Source organism: Dioscorea cayenensis, chromosome 9, assembly GCF_009730915.1.
Source record: "Dioscorea cayenensis subsp. rotundata cultivar TDr96_F1 chromosome 9, TDr96_F1_v2_PseudoChromosome.rev07_lg8_w22 25.fasta, whole genome shotgun sequence".
NCBI classification, from domain to species: Eukaryota; Viridiplantae; Streptophyta; class Magnoliopsida; order Dioscoreales; family Dioscoreaceae; genus Dioscorea; species Dioscorea cayenensis.
In genome coordinates, this window is record NC_052479.1 from 29,486,375 (window position 1) to 29,504,085 (window position 17,711).

The 17,711-nt window shown below is 34.1% G+C and overlaps 1 long non-coding RNA gene across 1 annotated transcript; it reads left to right on the forward strand.

Annotated features, from left to right (window-relative positions):
- Positions 1-10,142: 10,142 nt before the first annotated feature.
- On the forward strand, positions 10,143-12,553 carry LOC120268379. Its single transcript, XR_005538925.1, has 4 exons — positions 10,143-10,258; positions 10,357-10,406; positions 10,488-10,540; positions 12,172-12,553. It is a non-coding gene; the product is annotated as an uncharacterized LOC120268379 (long non-coding RNA).
- Positions 12,554-17,711: the final 5,158 nt, after the last annotated feature.

The following is a 17,711-nucleotide window of genomic DNA, read 5'->3' on the forward strand; positions in this document are numbered from 1 at the left end:
CCTTGTTCATTTTCAATTTTTCTTTAATACATACATTGAATGATATTGCCTTGTGAAAGCTTTATTTTAGACCAAGCATGCATGCGTTATATACTTACATGTACAATCTAACATACATACATGCATGCATTCAATTTAAAGTTAATTAAGATGGATTAATGTTTAAAAGATAAAATTACCTTCTAGTTTCTTTTTTTTCCTTAAAGTTTATTTATGATGATACAACATCCTCTCTCAATTTTTTTTAAAAAAAACTAAACTGTATTTTTTCATGAGGAAATAACCATGTATTTTGCATCATACTATATTGAAACGATTGTTATTTAAAATATTTATATTTATTTAATACTGTTGTCTAAACAAACTAATCGTATTGTTTTTCTTATTCTATATTTTATGCCAAGTAAGCTATTAGCCTATTTGAGCTAAGTATTTATTCAATTTAATAATTTTTAAATTTATTGATTAAAGAAATTTATTAAAGAAAAGTAAAAGGCCTCCCAGCGGATTTACTACTGTCTCTTGTTGTCGGACCATTGGGCAAAGGTGTGGTGCATTGAGAGAAGCCACCCAACATTCCAAGAAGACATACAAAGTTGTCGAACTCTCATTGGTGAACTATGTCGAGGAAGACCTCACGCCAAGTCGCCACATGTCATCGCTCCAACGGCTCACAGACACGCTAATGGTAGCTTAGTAGTGGATACCACCTCTTACGTGGTTGGCCACAATCATGCAACTAAGTTGCCACATGTCTATGATCCAACAACTCACACGCACAGTGATAGTGGGTTAGCGATGGGTGCTCCCTCTCAAGTGGCTGGCCACAATTATGTATCTAAACCCAAACCAACCATGGTTGTGCACAATTCAACCCAATGTCCAATAGATGGGCCACAACCCACTCACAATCAACCTCTTATTATTTCAAAGTCCTTCCAAGTTGGTGATTCTAATTGCTCTAATGTACCTAGCTATCATTTTAAGTTGATCCGAGATCCACAAATTGAGTATGATTGCAACCAGGTGGTTCATCTCCAACTTTCTCCAAAGGTGGGTTGGGAAGACAAGATTTTTGGAAAAAAAACTGGATGAAGAATTTGCAAACCTCCAAAATATGCTACTACTATCCTTGAAACTCAAATGGCCACAAACCCCATGGATATTGACAAAAGGACTACGGAAAGGATCAAATGCGTCTTCCCATACTTAGGCAACATTGTTAACTTTGTCATTCAGGCTAACCAAACTCCCATTGCAAACCACATAGCGAGAAGTAAGAGATTGAAAAAAACCATCCTCCAAATGGGCAGAACAAGCAGGTTATGTGAAATTGCCCCGCACTCTGTAAAAAAAGGTACATGCATGGGCAACCAATCTCCAATAGTAACACCAAATGTGAAGAAGACAAATTTGCAGAACTCCACCGTTACAACAAAATATAGTTGGAGTTTTTTGGAAAGTTTCCAAAGCAAGACATGCAGTTAATTAGGACAGAGTAACCAAGAGCTAGGTAATGCCCTCTCCTAATCCCTTGGTTTTCTAGGATGCCTTTTTTCTTTTTGTTTGTGGTCTCTTTTTGTTCTCCTTAGTTGCTTTTTTACTCTCCATTGCCAGTGGATTAATATCGTTGTTTTTTTTCTTGTGTTTTGCAATTCTTTGATGTTAACTCTCTTTTTGTTTCAATGAAAATGTAATTTATCTATTTAAAACAAAAATAAAAAATAAAAAGGGAAAATTATTTTTAAGTCCCTGAAACTTTTTAAACTTCCTCCAAGGTCCTTCTGACAAAATTAAAGTCCCCATCCGTCCTTCCTTTATAGTTTTTGTACTCGTTCATCCCTTCCGTCACCCCAAGCTGTGATATTTTTGTTTAATCCCAAAAATACCCTTGAAAAAGTTTGGAGGGAATAATGGCGTCAAGTCAAATCACAACATGGCTATTGTCATCGCAAACTTGCTTTGGAAGTTGCATTCTTCTTCTACTTGTATCTTGATGAAGAAGCTGGTGTTCTGGTCTATATTGTTTCCATTCTTGAGCCTCTTCATGTAAAGAACCAATTCTATCTTCGTTCGTCGTCTCCGTCTCCCCAGTCCGGAGAAGCTATCCGAGTCTGACGTTACACCCGTACCGCAAGGATCTCATCTTGAGCATACCGTATGTCTACCTAGAGATTTTGTTCATATTATTATCTTATTTTTTTATCAACCACCATGTTCGAGGAAGGTGGCGGTTTATGACTAAAGGTTTTTTTGTTTTGTTCTTTGCGAGTGGCTTAATGGACATGTTTTTATCTTGTTAGTGAAAATATAAGGGAGAGGGTTGTGTGTTAGATTTAACCATCTTGAGTGGGTGGGGAATTATTATTGGAAGAAATATGTACGTATTGGCACCTTCAAGCTTCATCGGTCAAAGTTAAGTATATAATTCCATATGAGCGGAAGGCGTTGGCTTCCATTAGTTCGAAGATGACTTCCAAAACAATGTGCAACATTCACGGTTATTCAAAATAAAGCGTGGTTGATATGTTGGTAGAGGCTGTGGATAGTAACACGAGAAGATAACTCTAGGGTCATCGAGACCATCGTGAAATATCATATATCTTTTTATTCTATCATTTTTTTGTAAATCTACCTTCTACGAGATAGATGTTGTCCTTCTATTCGATTTTTAATGGTGTACACATGTGATACGATGATTGTTATCTTGGTTTTTTTGCGCATTAAAAACATTTTCATATTTATTCACTTTAGATTGTAGTTAGTTTTTCGGTTTTTGTAGTTTAGATTTTTTTGCTTTACATTAAGATTTTTGGTAGTAAGAATTCAATTTTATAGTGTTTACGTTTTATTTATTGAACTAACAACTTACTTTTTCCATCATACTAGAGAAACATTGTCGATGCTACCCCTGAGTTTTACATGGAGGACCTTTAACAATAAGTAATCCGACAAGAGATTGGAAGCTGAGTTTACTATGATTGGTCATCGTTTTGAAAATGACGAAGACTTTAAGGATGCATTGTGTGACTTAGCCATCAAGCACAATTTCAACTTTCGGGTTCATAAAGAACGATAAAGATAGAGTGAGCTGTGACATGTCTTGATGAAGATTGTCGATGGCGTGTTCATGCCTCGAGGCGGAAAACCTTCCTACATTCGAGATTAAAACAACACAACATGAACACACATGCGGTGGGGGCATCAACACACCATTTCACCCGAGAGTATCAAAGAAATGGGTTAGTAGGAAGGTAGTAATGAAATTACGTGATCGGCCTCTATACCGAAAGCGGTGGATATACAACGAGATATATTACGTGACCACGGTGTTCGTCTGCCGTATAAACAAGCCTAGATGGGTAAAGAGTTAGCAAAGGGAATTCTTCATGGCAGTGATATAGCAAGCTATGATCTGTTGGTATGGTATGCAGCCAAAGTTTTTGAAACTAACCCGAGTAGGCGTCGTTATTATTGACAGCGATGGAGAAACGATTCAAGCGTGGGTTTTTACGTTTTTCGTGCTTCTCTTGATGGTTTCAAAGCGGGGTTGTAGGCCTATGCTTTTTCTAGATGGAACTCACTTGTTGGGAAAATATGGCGGTATCCTTCTTGGTGCAACAGCCAAAGATGGAAATGAAGGATTTTTTCATTTGGCATTTGCTATCGTGGATATTGAAACTGATGATAACTGGACATGGTTTACATCAACTTTGGGTGATGCAATATACAGTGATGACGATTACACCAACATAATCACATTCATCTCGGATCGGTCGAAAGGACTTGTAAATGCTATTACGAAGGTTTTTCCTTCATCCCCACATGCTTATTGCTTGTGACATCTACATGCAAATTTTCTTAAATCAAATGGGCAGCTAGGAAAGTCATTAAAAGATGAGTGCTTGAGTTTGATTATGAAGATTGCATATGCATGTACGTCTTTCGAATATGATGAAGTTATGCGCTCCTATTGGCCACATCGGGACAAAGCACACCATTGGATGTTCCAGAAATCGGACATGTCATATTGGTGTAATTACTTGTTTAGAGGCCGGTGAGTGGGGTGAAATGTACTCCAACGTCGCGAGAATCTTTTTAATGCATGGATAAGAGAAAGCACGACACCTTCACGTGTGTAAGATGGTAGATGCAATAAAGGTGGTACCCATAATAGAATGCAAAGTTGTTACATGCTTTCCCGTATTCATGTTTTTCAACCATTTGCTTTTTAATATTGTTCTTTCTTGTTACGATTTCAGCTTAATCTATTTTACTATTAGAGGTTTTGAGTTACGTATTTTTATATTTCCCTTTTCGTTTATCACGTTACTGTTTAGTATTAGTAGTTGGTGTTTACAAATTATGCAATGTGTTCTACAGTTTGTACTTGCATTATTACCCCTAAATCTGTTATATTTTACATTTTACTATCGTAATGGTATGCTCCACGGTGCAATTGATACAACCTATGTTCATGTTGTTAGGGTTTAAGATGATGAACATGATGTACAACCGACGTAATTGTTGCTTGAAATGGGGAATCTTATCTTTTGCCCGATGATACACAAGAAGATTGAAGTAATAGTCGAAGAAAGTAGGTGCTTAGTGATAGGTTGTTCGGATGGAGAAGCAGTTCGAGGGTTGTTGACCACGGAGTAATTCTGTTAATTTGTGTGCTCGAACATGCTCTTATCGCTTGTTGGCGAGTTTCACGGAATACCATGTAAGCATGCTTGCTGCGACGATTATCCAAAGCTGATACAAATGTCCATCGCTTCATTGAACCATACTACTTTTGTCCAAATCCTACAGAGTTGACATACAAAGAATCGATATTCCCTGTACCAGATCATGACAAACCGTTGGATGACTCTCGCCAACTCCGTATTCGACCACCTATCTCAAAGAAAAGGCCTGGTCGTCCGAGGAGCAAGCGGATTGAGTCACAAGCATGGCATGTGCGTGAAATACATTATAGCCGTTGCCACTCAATCGGACATAACAGGGGCAACATGTAATGAAGTAATCATGAGACTAAACACTAGGTGGTGTGCATGTTTTTGTTAAACAATGAAATAGGGTAACATGTTTTGAAAAATCGTCCATCCAACTATATATGTTAATTTATATCCTGGCAGTGGATGGCGAATTTTTGAAGTGTAAAATAGCGTTTTTCGGTTAGCGATTAATGAAAATGAGCTGATATACGTAGTAAGTAAACAACAAACCACACATATAAACGTAGTCATATATTAATGAAGCGCATATTCAATTTATAAACAACAAACACAATAGTTGGATACGAGTAAGCTTTATTGAGTCGAGCAAGCATTGAAAGTGATGTATAAAGCGAGTAAGTCATTTGGAGCTAGCATATATGATCAGTAATAGACAAAAATGACTTTTGCTGTTAATTTGTATAGCATAAGTTAGTAAGACAGTACAGTAATGGCTATTCTTACTAAAGTAAATATTCAAACACGATGAATGGTATTCTTAGGGAAAGTAAGGCGATGCGATGAAAGTGAGGGACATTCATTTCATGTTAGGCGTTTTGACTTTTTCGAGCACAATCACTGAGGCAGTGCATGCTGCATTAATCTCGGGATGGGTGGGCGTGGTTATTGGGCTCTTGATTATTTTTCTTGGTAGCTTTGTGGTGGCGCATCATCCATTTTTTCCCCATCCTCTGTACTTGCCTCACGGCGCTTGCGTAGGCGATGCTAAGCGGGGTGTGTTTTGGTGTAATGCCATCTGACAAGATGCGTACAGCGTACTCTAGATCGCGAGATGGGCAACATGTCCCGAATGGGAGTGCACTGAGTTCCTCGCCATGCAGAAGCTGTTCCATGAAGCGCATCAGGTACACTGAGACAATCGACACTGTCCTCCCTCTGTTGTGGGCAGTCACGAACATGGGTAAGGGTATACTGATGTCGCCTCATTGATATTGAATTTTATCTGCAAGCGATCTTCAAACAAGGAGCGATCGCAAAAACACGAAAGCAGAGTTACAAAAAAAGTACCGAAAGCTTCGAAAATGGGTATCAATATTACCATGGCATTTCGCTGCATGATCATAAAACTCGGACTACGGACGAGATGAATAATGAAAATATGCCTTCTCGTCTTTGTCGAGTACAATAAGATGGTAATGTTTGTTCAAAGCAACCGACATGAGAACAAGTTTCACTCTGCCATAATCTTCTAAAGCTGGGGACATCATTTTATCAAGACCATCAGCTGAATGCTCCCTGGCTGTGACCCAGCAAGCGCCAGTGGGTCTACAAATTGTGGCTAGGTCTATCGAACTCGTGGGAGATTTCTTCGAAAAGAATCGAGTAACATAAGGACGAACACATCGATGACAGAATCCGGCACCATAAGTTTACCATCGATTAAAAGCATGAAGATGACATCGAGTCGTGAATGTACCCATACATTGACTCCACATCTGATGAGTCCTAGTATCATATCAACGAAACATATGAACAACATATAATAAATATAAACACTTAACAATAAAAATAAACAATTACAATGATATCTAAATTGCTATTTATAATACTAGCATGCACAAATTGAAACTTGCAGAGAAAATTTGAAAAACGATCAATACACCATGATAGTGAAGGTTTAATTTTGGATTCAATAAGCATAGTGTCAAATTGAACCAGCACAGTGCGAAATTTTGTTGAGGTACTTACTCGTCTATTCTGCTGTTGAGAAACACACTCAATGCCATTTGTTGTAATTTTTTCAGACGGCCAAAACCTGCGGGTCATTTTTTTTCTGGAATGAAATCTTTTGGAGGTTCTTTTACGTTCTCATGGCATATATGTAATCCAGTGTCTTCTAAACTGGTGGGGATATCTTGTATTTCCTCTACTGGGGATGGTTCCTTCTCCCCCTTTTTTACAAATAATTTTTCATCGTTTTTCAGTTGGGTTAAGGACTCTATGGCATTATCAATGTCATCAGTTGTTTGCTCATTAAGCACACTCATTTGTGATGGAGTTGCCGCTGTCCTTTTCTTTCCTTTTCGAGTGCTGACATTTTTTGTTGAGGGAGCAAGTGTTGGGCAAGAGGATTTCATTGCCCTTGTAGCTCGCGTGACTGGCTTCTCATACTGGGACGCTTCAGATACGTCTGCCAATGGGGGTTTCGGTACTCGTGGCTTGGACGCCACTTTCTTGAACTTTTTGGCCGGGGGTTCAGACGGATCATCATGGGGTGGTTGCTCCTCATTCCTGTTGATGACATCTTCCTTCCTTTCAAGAACTCTTACCTTTGCACGAAGTGCTATCAACTCTTCCATCAAAGTTTCATAGTTCTCGTCTTTTGTGGCCTTCCTCACTGGACTTGAGGATAGCGATTGGCTGGCGCAGACTCCAGCGTAGTGCTATCTGACGCCTACTATGCTGACCTTTTTACATGCGGAGGGCTCCCCCTTCATTTTCCCATCTAATTTCCTTCGCCTTGTCCTCATATACTTAGGTGCTTTCATAGCATCGGATGTCTCTGAAACCATCAATGAGTTATTCCGTTGAACCTTTCCATATCCGAGCAGTTCAATTTCAGATTCTCTGTCGGGCCATGAGTGGAATCAAACTAGCGAAGAAGATAACAAACATCAACGAAAAACATGTACATTAGAAATTAATACATAAAAAAATCTTTGCATAAAAATAAACATCTTATATAACATACTTGAACATTTATATAAATAAGTAAACAATTTTTGCCAAATTGTGAACAGATTGGTGTGAAACAACATTACAATTGTAAATATTAATTTCATACCAGATACTTATGAGTACTATATTGTAATATTAAAACCGAAATTAGAATATTCACCAGATGACATGCTAAACTATGCATACCTTCTTGCCCTCTAGTGAATCAATCAAGGCACTAACAATGCACTTGTTTCTTGTAACTACCAACACCATAACGTAGAATGCGTGGTGTCCTTCCAAAGTGAACCTTCTTCCCGTTACCTGTGACTTCATAAAACCAAATGATTAATGCCATAGTACAACCCCTTATGTATCCTATCCTTGATTGCTTCCCGGCACATCTCTCTCTTTCACCTAGCGGTGCAGAGAGGTATATCATCCATCATCCATTTATGTGTAGCTTGTGCCCAGTGCGTCATCCTATTGTTGATAGATTGTCCACATAGTGGGGTAACCATGCCGGTGAGCGAACATGAAGTTGTGGGGAAAAGGACAAATCCTAGAATGTACACTAATAAAAAGCTTCACAAAGCTTTCTTCTTTCTTGCTTTCTTTTTACCACCATGTTCATTAATGACCTCACGCAGGGCGGGTCCACATGTCTCGGTCTACTCCTTTATTAAAGTATTCCTTTTCAAATTCAGAACGTTCCTTTTTTCCTTTTGAAGTCAATGGCAGTGTCATCACATTGTAATCCTAATATTAATGAAACATCTTCGGCCTTGAATTGCAGAAAACTATCCCCAAATGGAATGTGTTGCTCCTTTCATCAAACATCTGCATTAATGCATCCAAAACACTGCGCTCTTGGACTATGGGCTCAATGTCCATGAGGTGGTTGAATGGTGTCCTTTGAAGTATATCCCAATGCCTTCGTGTCATCATCTTCTTCAACTGGTTGATGGTATCAACAACTAGTGCTAAATAACAACGTCCGTTCACAAGATTTTCTGAATTGTCACCCATAATCTTCCTAATCACACAAACAAAACAAACTGGTCAGGCGACATATACTTATTGAATAACAAGTCATAACCCACTATATCTTTCCCCAAACAATATAAATTGCCCATAATATCAACAACAACTCACAATGCAAGCAATTGTCATACGTAATTGAGCAGAACAGCGAAATGTAAACAATAACCACTGATAGTAATTTTATTCATAATAAAAATGCATAAATCCTAAATGTTAATGATCCATTCACATCTTCTTTGGTTCTAAATGTTAATCATCCATTCATAATACAACTAAAAAGATACGATCTTATCGAGTATGAGGATTGTTAGCATTTGAACATCAAATACATTTTGTAAATCCGGCCCTAAAATAAATTCCACATGTTGATATCAGCGTTATTAGAGATTCTGCGACATAAGACATTTGTTTTCATGCATTCGTGCGGATTTATTCATTACAAGTCGAAATTATGGCACAAAAGCTATTGTACAAACTAACTACACCTCAAATTTCATGTCTTCGTCAAGAGATTTCAAGGAATTTCGTAGCTTATGAACAATGATAATCCAATTTAACAAACGATAAAACTATAAATGCAAGATAAGACTAACCAAAAGGGTGTTGGCCTCCAAATCGCCGTCGGCCTTGAACCTTTTTCCCTTCGATTGTCCAAAGCAGAGGCAAGGATGCTCTCAAACTTTCTCCTTTTTCTCCGGTGATAAGCATCGACACGAGAGCCGGCCGGGCTGCTGATATGAGTCGTTAAATAGAGGAAGAGCGAAAAACCTTTTCTTTTCTCGGGAGAAGAAAAATGAGTATGGGGATGTGATGTGATGGTTCACTTTTTAAGCTATTTTACATTTTCAAAATTTTATAACCAAAGCTGAGGGTAATCCGTCATTTTACTCGTTTTTAACACCGTTAGTGATTTATTGGACTTGAAAGTATTTACTATGAAAAGGAAGAACTTATAAGGGATATGGAAAAGTCAAAAGACTTTTTACTCCATTGACAAAATGGGAGGGATGCTCCATACAATTTCTCAAATAAAAAACACAAAAGCCAGCCCTTCACTCTTTAACACAGCATTGGCCTACTCTCTGGTGCTGTTAGGGGTATTTTTAGTATTTTAGTAAAATTTTAAGAGCACAAGATAAGATTGTAAAAAAAAAATCAAAAATAAATAAATCAGAGATTATATATTATCAAGAAAACAAAAACAATGAGTTTTTCATAATTTTACCAAATTATTAATTCAGGGAAAAAAAAATTTTGTTTTCCAGATTTTTTAACATGAACGAAAACTATTTTCTTGGTTTTCCATCTTCACTGAGACGATGATGACAGAGAAATGTTTACCAGGAACACGATTTTTCCCAGACTGCCCCTGCGCCACCTCCTCGCCGGAGCTCGGTTTTGTCTCCGGCGGCGACAAGACTTTACCGCCACCACCACCCCCAGCTTCCACCCGTCTACCGGCAGCTTGACAACCTCGACTTCACCACTGCTGCCAAAATCCTCTTCACCGAACCTCCCAAAAAGAAGAAGTTTGGGTTCGATCTTTATAATCTTATCCTCTGTTCATCTAGGGTTAGGGTTTTAGTTTTTTTTTTTTTCAGAATGTCTGATTTGGTTGGGGTTTGATCTGCAGGTTTGATTTTCACTTGGTGCAGTTCTTCTTTGCTTGCATGCCTTCATTAGGTATTTCTTTACATTTATTTGATTCCTCTTTTTTTCCCATTTTGATTTCTTTGTTTTATGGATTTATTGGTTTCATTTTAGTTGTTTATCTGGTGGCTCAATATGCACGCTATGAAATCAGAAGGATGGAAGCGGTAATTGCTCTTCAATTCTTTTGGTATCTTGTTTATTAATGCACTTTTGGCTTTTGTGTTCTAATTGGAAGGCTGAATTTTTGGATAATAATTAGTTCAGATGATTGAAAAACAAAAACCTAGAATTGGAAGGCAAGGTTCCCTTAATTTAATATTACTAGCTTTTACTCACAATGTAGCTGATTATGAGTGCCAAACTACTAGTTTGAGCTGTTTTAGCTTAAATTCCTATTGGTTGACATATATCTGGACATTTTGGTTTTGGTTTGTGATGAATTAGATTCTAGAGCATGTATCTAGTATGATAAATTTCCATGTCAATTGAGGCATTTTTAGTGTGTTCTATTTATTTGAAACTCTCTGTTTTCATGGTGAACCTTGTGGTCACTTGTTCTCACTGTATGTTTAGTGGAGCATGCTATGTTTATCCGTATGTTCAAAATTTTTAAATGATTGATGAAAGATCTAAGTTCGTGTGCAAGATGTTTTATACTTCAGTAAGTTGCTGTAAGGTGTAAATGCAGGATCTTATGTGTTGTGTTTACTTTTGCATACCTATGATGTTAGGCATAAGCATCATATTTCCTCTATTTGATTATCATTACTATTATACTTTTTTTTTTTAATTCCAATTATTGTAATGATACATGAGATAAACAGCAGTGTCTTCTGTCTGGGCTATTTGATTCCAGGTCTACCAAAATTTTTCCTGACAATAATAGTTTCGAGGCTCTTTTGCTCATCTTTGGAGTTTGGCTTGAATGGTTGACCTTGTATTTAACTGAGATCATATGTTTGTTGTATGTAACTATGTATTCTTGAACTATGTTTTAACTACACTGACTTGTTGAAATGATTATTGGTCCATTGTTGTCCATTTTACATGTGAATGCTACTACTTTATCTTATTTCTCATGTTGAATATTTTGACTTTTGAATTCCCATTGGCAAGTACTCATGCAATGCAATCTTAATAATTATGTTGTTTTTCCCTACGTTCACTACAACGGAATTAGTGTAATAGATAATTTTGTTTGAACACTCGCTTCTATTTTGTTTGGTTGCATATGACATTTTCAACGACGTGTGATGTTTTACTTTGTTGGAAGTCCTGGGAATAACATTCCTAAGGGACTTCCCACAATAAGAGAAAGGGGTGTTTGGGAACTTGTGTTTCCCATGCTTCAGAAATCTTGACTTAGTAAAAGTGGATTCATTAGTAAGTGGATTCATCAGTAAGCAAAACTAGCTGGGTTTCGAAAATTCAAGGTTTTGTTCTGTTGTTCTTAACACTGGATCACCTAACTTGATGTGTTGAAACAGTTTCTGTGTGTTAAGACAAGGAGATATTTGGACAGCATTTGTAACATTTAATCAATCTTTTGGTTGTCTTCAATCATTTGTGCAATGATAGTTTTTATGTTCCTTTGCCATGTTATTTCTGAGCTTCTTTTTTCTTTTTTATCTGAAACTCTTCATGTATTAATTTCCTCACCTCCTTGATAATATTTATCAATTAATCTTGTCTTTGCGCACCCGGCGCGGAATCAACTACGCTGCGAGTGCAATATAATATCAGTCTGATCCTTTGAGAATGTTCTATAAAATGACTGTTAAATTTGATATTTTAGGAAGTAGAGAAAAAGAAGAAAGCTGAGGAAGAAGAGAAAACAAAAGAAGCAGGAATCAGTTGCCGAGGAGGACGATTCAAAGTTGTCAAAGGTGTTAGTAAGGCTAGATGCACTAGAGGATACTGTCAAAGAAATTGTCGATAGCAAGAAACCTTCAGAAACCGACCTGTCCAAGGATCAAAGTGTTGCCAAAAAAGATAATTCTGCAACTGTTGACAAAGATCCTGACCCAAAGATCAAATCGAAATTAGCCGAGCCAACACCAGCCAACAGAAAAGACATGATCAGTAGCTCAAGTCCTCCAATCAATGTCACAGAGGATAAGGATCAAGATAACAAGACTAGGGAGAAAGGTTCATCCTCCATGAAGTCAGGAAGACCAATCAAGTAGCAGGGTGTCTTGTTCTTCTGGTACAAATTGTTGCTTCTCAGTAGCAACTTCGTCGAAGTCTGATCAAGCTTTGAAGTCAACAAAATACATTTACTCTCGCAGAAAGGCAATAAAGATTTTTGATTCATATCCAGTGTATCGACATCATATACCAATTTTCAAAGCTTCTCCGGCCATAACATGTCATGCCATCAATGAGTTGCCCACAATTGAGAATATTTCAGATTAGAGAGGAAGATTCAAGCAAGTTTTCCAGTATATATTTTGAAGCGCACATGAAGTTTGTGATGAAGTTTGTTTGTTGTTTAGCTTTTGCTGAAAGTATAATGTCTGAATTCCAAACATCATATTTTTGCCAAGTCTTGATGCTATTTGGGCAGAACCATGTCAGACAAATGTAATTTTCCTTGTCTTAAATCATTTTCTGAGTTATTTGTCAAACAGATCCATTTATTAGTGAGCAATGGAAAAGATTTTGAATTTTCAATAAATAATCATATTTGCAAAATTGGTCCTTACTTTTTATGTATGTCTTGTAATAAAAGTTCATGTTCATTGTATTTAAAATTTTACTTGATACTGATTTGCAATTTATATAAATTAGATTAAACTAACATTTGTATATTTAAGGGATACAATTGTTCATGCTTAAAAACTCTTACTTAATCTCCATTATTTTATCTTGATCACATCTAATACAAAGAAAAAAAAGGGACTTTTGATCACATTATCAGACTTAATCCTAATCCATGAAATCTTCACCATTACAACAATAATATAACACAAAGGATCTTTGGTTAAAAAAAAAAAATGTTTAAAATGTAACTGAGAAACTATCTGGCCTGGAAAAAATGTAATAATATTGTAAGTACATGAACAGGGTATTAGTTTGTGCTTTTGAAAAATTCACTGAGTTGCAAAGAAAGATAGCCAACCATCCATGTCTTGCATTAGTAAATGAGGTATTCACTTCATATCATGACAATGATATATATATATATATATATATATGTAAGGTTATTCTCTATATGCTGGACGTCCATGACGATATGAAGTCCATATAAAATGTCCATTATCATCGATTGGATCTCAATCTAACGGCTAATAGTGGTGAACAGTATATACTACATTAACATATACAGAATTCATCGCTTGAAAACAGTCTGATGAACAATAATCATCGTATCAATTTCGCTCATTGGATCATAATCCAAAGTCGATAATTGACGTCCATGATTTTATCTATGTGACGTCCATGAAATGTAAATTTCTAGAAATATATATATATTATTTTAAATTTTTACCCACCGGTTTAGCTTGCTTATGTTGCTTAATTGACTCAAACTTCTATCATTTCAACCGACATTGTTAATTAAAATTATAAATATTTATGTCTTACAATTTAAACATGGACTTATGTCTTCAACTACTACGAGTGTATATATATATATATTGTATTATGGAAGATACACAAGAATGAATAAAAAAATAAGTAATTATATTTATTATATATTATCTTGAAATGTTTGCAATGTTCATAGAATCACAAGCCATTGAATGAACTAACAATCTTAATTTATTACTAAGATTGATGGGATGTTTCTTTCTAGGCTTCAAATTAAATAGAGAATGGAACTTGGGCTAGTTTATTAATATCTATTTGCTAATGAAGGCAAGACAAGATGTGCTAAGAGATATTGGCATCTCTCTTGTCTTGAGATGATATTCTTATCCTTTATGGCTTGAAAAGGGACAAGCTTGCATAGGATCTTGTTTTATACATGCTATGTGTGCTCACTTTGGGTAATTTGGCAAAGAGATTGAATAGATTAATTGAAGGTTCACCATTGGAGCCATTCACTCATGTCCAATTAATTAATTACTTATTGACTCTTATTTCTCTCTTGGGGATGTGAATGGGTGGAGGAAATGAATGTTAAAAAAATAAAAAAAATAAAAAAATAAAAAAATAAAAAAATAAAAAAATGGCGAACTAACCTTTGTGTTCACCAATTGGCTTCATTCAATGAGGATTTTTGATGTTACCTTCACCATCTCTTCCACTTTTTATTTTTTTTTTATTCTTTACTCTTATATGTCGGCCACATGCTATTTCTATGACGAAAATGGACTTCATTTTAGTTGATATTTGAAGTGTTTTTGTTGAGTTATTTATTTATTTATTTATTTTTATAAAAAATAGACAAATCATAGGTTAGAGACGTGTATAAATGTGGAATTATGATCATAACACACCTGTGTTTTTGTCTTATGCAAACTGAGGTTCAAACTAATATTTTCAACAAGACATAAGTATTCTATGTAAGAGGTTCAAACTGATATTTTCAACAAGACATAAGTATTCTATGTAAGAGATTCAATATCAATAGATCAAAATGTTATTGTTTCATTGGTACCATAATATATTCATTTATCATATAATAGATGTTATTATTTAGATACAATTAAAAACAAAAAAATAATAAAATAGTTTTTTTAAAAGAAATTTATAAATAAAAAATTATTGGAGCGGATTAGTGAATGTGGTGCTAATTTAGAAAAAGTATATTATTGATTGATAATTTGAATCATTCAAATCAACGTACCAAATTAGAGTCCATTTTATTTGAACGGTGAATACGTATTCCATCTACGTTAGAATAAACAATCAAGTCATTTATATTTTTAAATAAAAAATTCTCAAGAAATCTACTTTGTAAATTTGTCAATATACTCATGATTTATACAAAGACTTGTTTTTTTACTTATAAGTCATGCATTAGACTTATTAGTGTGTGCCATTTGAAGCATTTTCATTTGTTATTTTTTGAAGCTTGTCCAATTATTGTTGTATACTTTCCATATTTTCCAATACATAAATTATTATATTAAAAAAATATCATAGCTTCTTATTTATGTATAATATCTTTGGAAATTTTTTTCTTTTATTAGAGTTTCACCATTCAGAACCTTTTCATCAATTTATTTTTATTTTAATTATTAGTATATGCATATTTTTGTATCTATTGATTCTATTCACAAATTTATAATTTGAAATGATTATACAATTTAAATTCACATGGTTTTATATGAACAATAGTTTTCAGCATATCTAACAATATAAATATACATCAATTAATTTGATCTTACAATTTTAGGGAAAAACTTATTATCCAACTTAAATATATTTTTGTATCATTTAGCTCCTGAAAAACAATGCTACCTTTTTCAATGATGTTTAGTATATTATATCAATATGAAAACACCTTTCAATTTTCCAAGAATCTTGGATAATATTATAGTTTATTTTAAATTATGGAATTTTTTGTGTTTTAATTTTGCTTACTAAATAAAACTAACAATAAGAAAATCATTATATAGGATAATATTTTTTATTTGTAAAATTACTAGGAATCAAATCAGTTTAATTATTATTAGGTTAATACTATGTGCATTTTTAATTATTAATATTTTAGCAAAATTATGTTTCATTTTCTTTCTATGTTTATATATGTTTTCAATATCCTCCAACGCCTCAGTAACTGCTAACTAAAAACATTAAGATTGTCTTAAAAATGGAAAAATAATAGTTTTGGAAACTTAAAAAAAATCATATGCCTTGAATTAAATTTTTCATCTATATATATAATGTAAAAAATGTAATTTCACCTAGTTGATCATACCAAATACATGGATAAAAAAAAAAGTTAATGTAATAAATTCATGGAAACTATATGAGAGGAAGATTAATTAATCATAAAAGGCAATTAATTTTTTTATAGTTAATGGATCATATAATGTTTCTACTCATAAATTTTTTGGATCGCCTAATTAATCCTATTTAATATTTTTCCCCCCTTTGTAATCAAGTTTATTTAAATTCTCTCTCTCTCTCTCTCTCTCTCTCTCTCTCTCTCTATATATATATATATATATTTGGCAATGACAGAGAAAAAATGGAATTTGCGTGATTAAAGATATGAAAATAACGCTCCTTTTGGTAGGAAATAAATTTTAAATTAATTCACTTAATTAGAAAACTATAAATATTTCACAATTTTAAAAATAAAGGGCATCAACGATTATTTGTCCAAGTAAATTTAATATATAATAATCACATCACATTATATATATATATATATATATATATATATTAAAAAATAGTCACTTTTAAGTGGGAAAAGACTGTGTTCATCCACCATTTAAAAAAAAACAAAAAAAAAAGCAAGAAAATTGAGCAAAAGAAAAAAAACACTTTTGATCATCAACGATAGTCAAAGTGAATTTAACATATAATCACATCACATTATTTATATATATATTTATATATATTAAAAAATAGTCACTTCAAAGTGGGAAAAGGCAAGAAAATTGAGAAAAAATATAAAAAAAAAACACTTTTGAAGCATAATATGAAAAAAAAGTCCTCCTATGTCACAATAAAATAGAGATATTTAGGTTCTAAAGTTTTGTATAAATCCTTGCAAAATGTACTTAAAAGTTATTTTCTTCAAACATGTAAATTTTTTTAATTTTAGTAGAGAATAAAGGGAAATTATTATCTCCTTTTTAAAAATATTTCCAAATTAGTAGTCAAATATCCAAAGGGTAACTTAAGATCCTTTTTTAGAATAATTTAATTGCACATATTAATCATATTAATTAGTCCCCTAAGTAAAGTTCAAACACAACACTTATACAAACATTACAAATTATTTGGATTTAAAACTTTAACTACAGTGAAAGTATCACAGACAACACAAGAAGGTCATTTTAAAAAGCTCCATGTACTTAACCTTAAAAACAAGTCAAAACCAAGATAAGGATGCATGAATCTAATCCTTAATTCCTTGAACACAACACATGCTCCATGGGGACATTTATTACCTTTGAATCACTCTGACCTAATTAATTAAACAACTTGACACAACATTTCAATTTACTATCAATGCTCACAAAACACTTGTTCATATAATTAATTATAAGATTCCTTGATTAACATAAATATTATATATATATGTATGTATGTATGTATATTATATGTATATATATATATATATATATTCTATGATAAATTCATACTCCATATTTAAATTTATTTTGATTAATGACTAGTTATATCCCAAAATACAATTTAATACAAAAATAT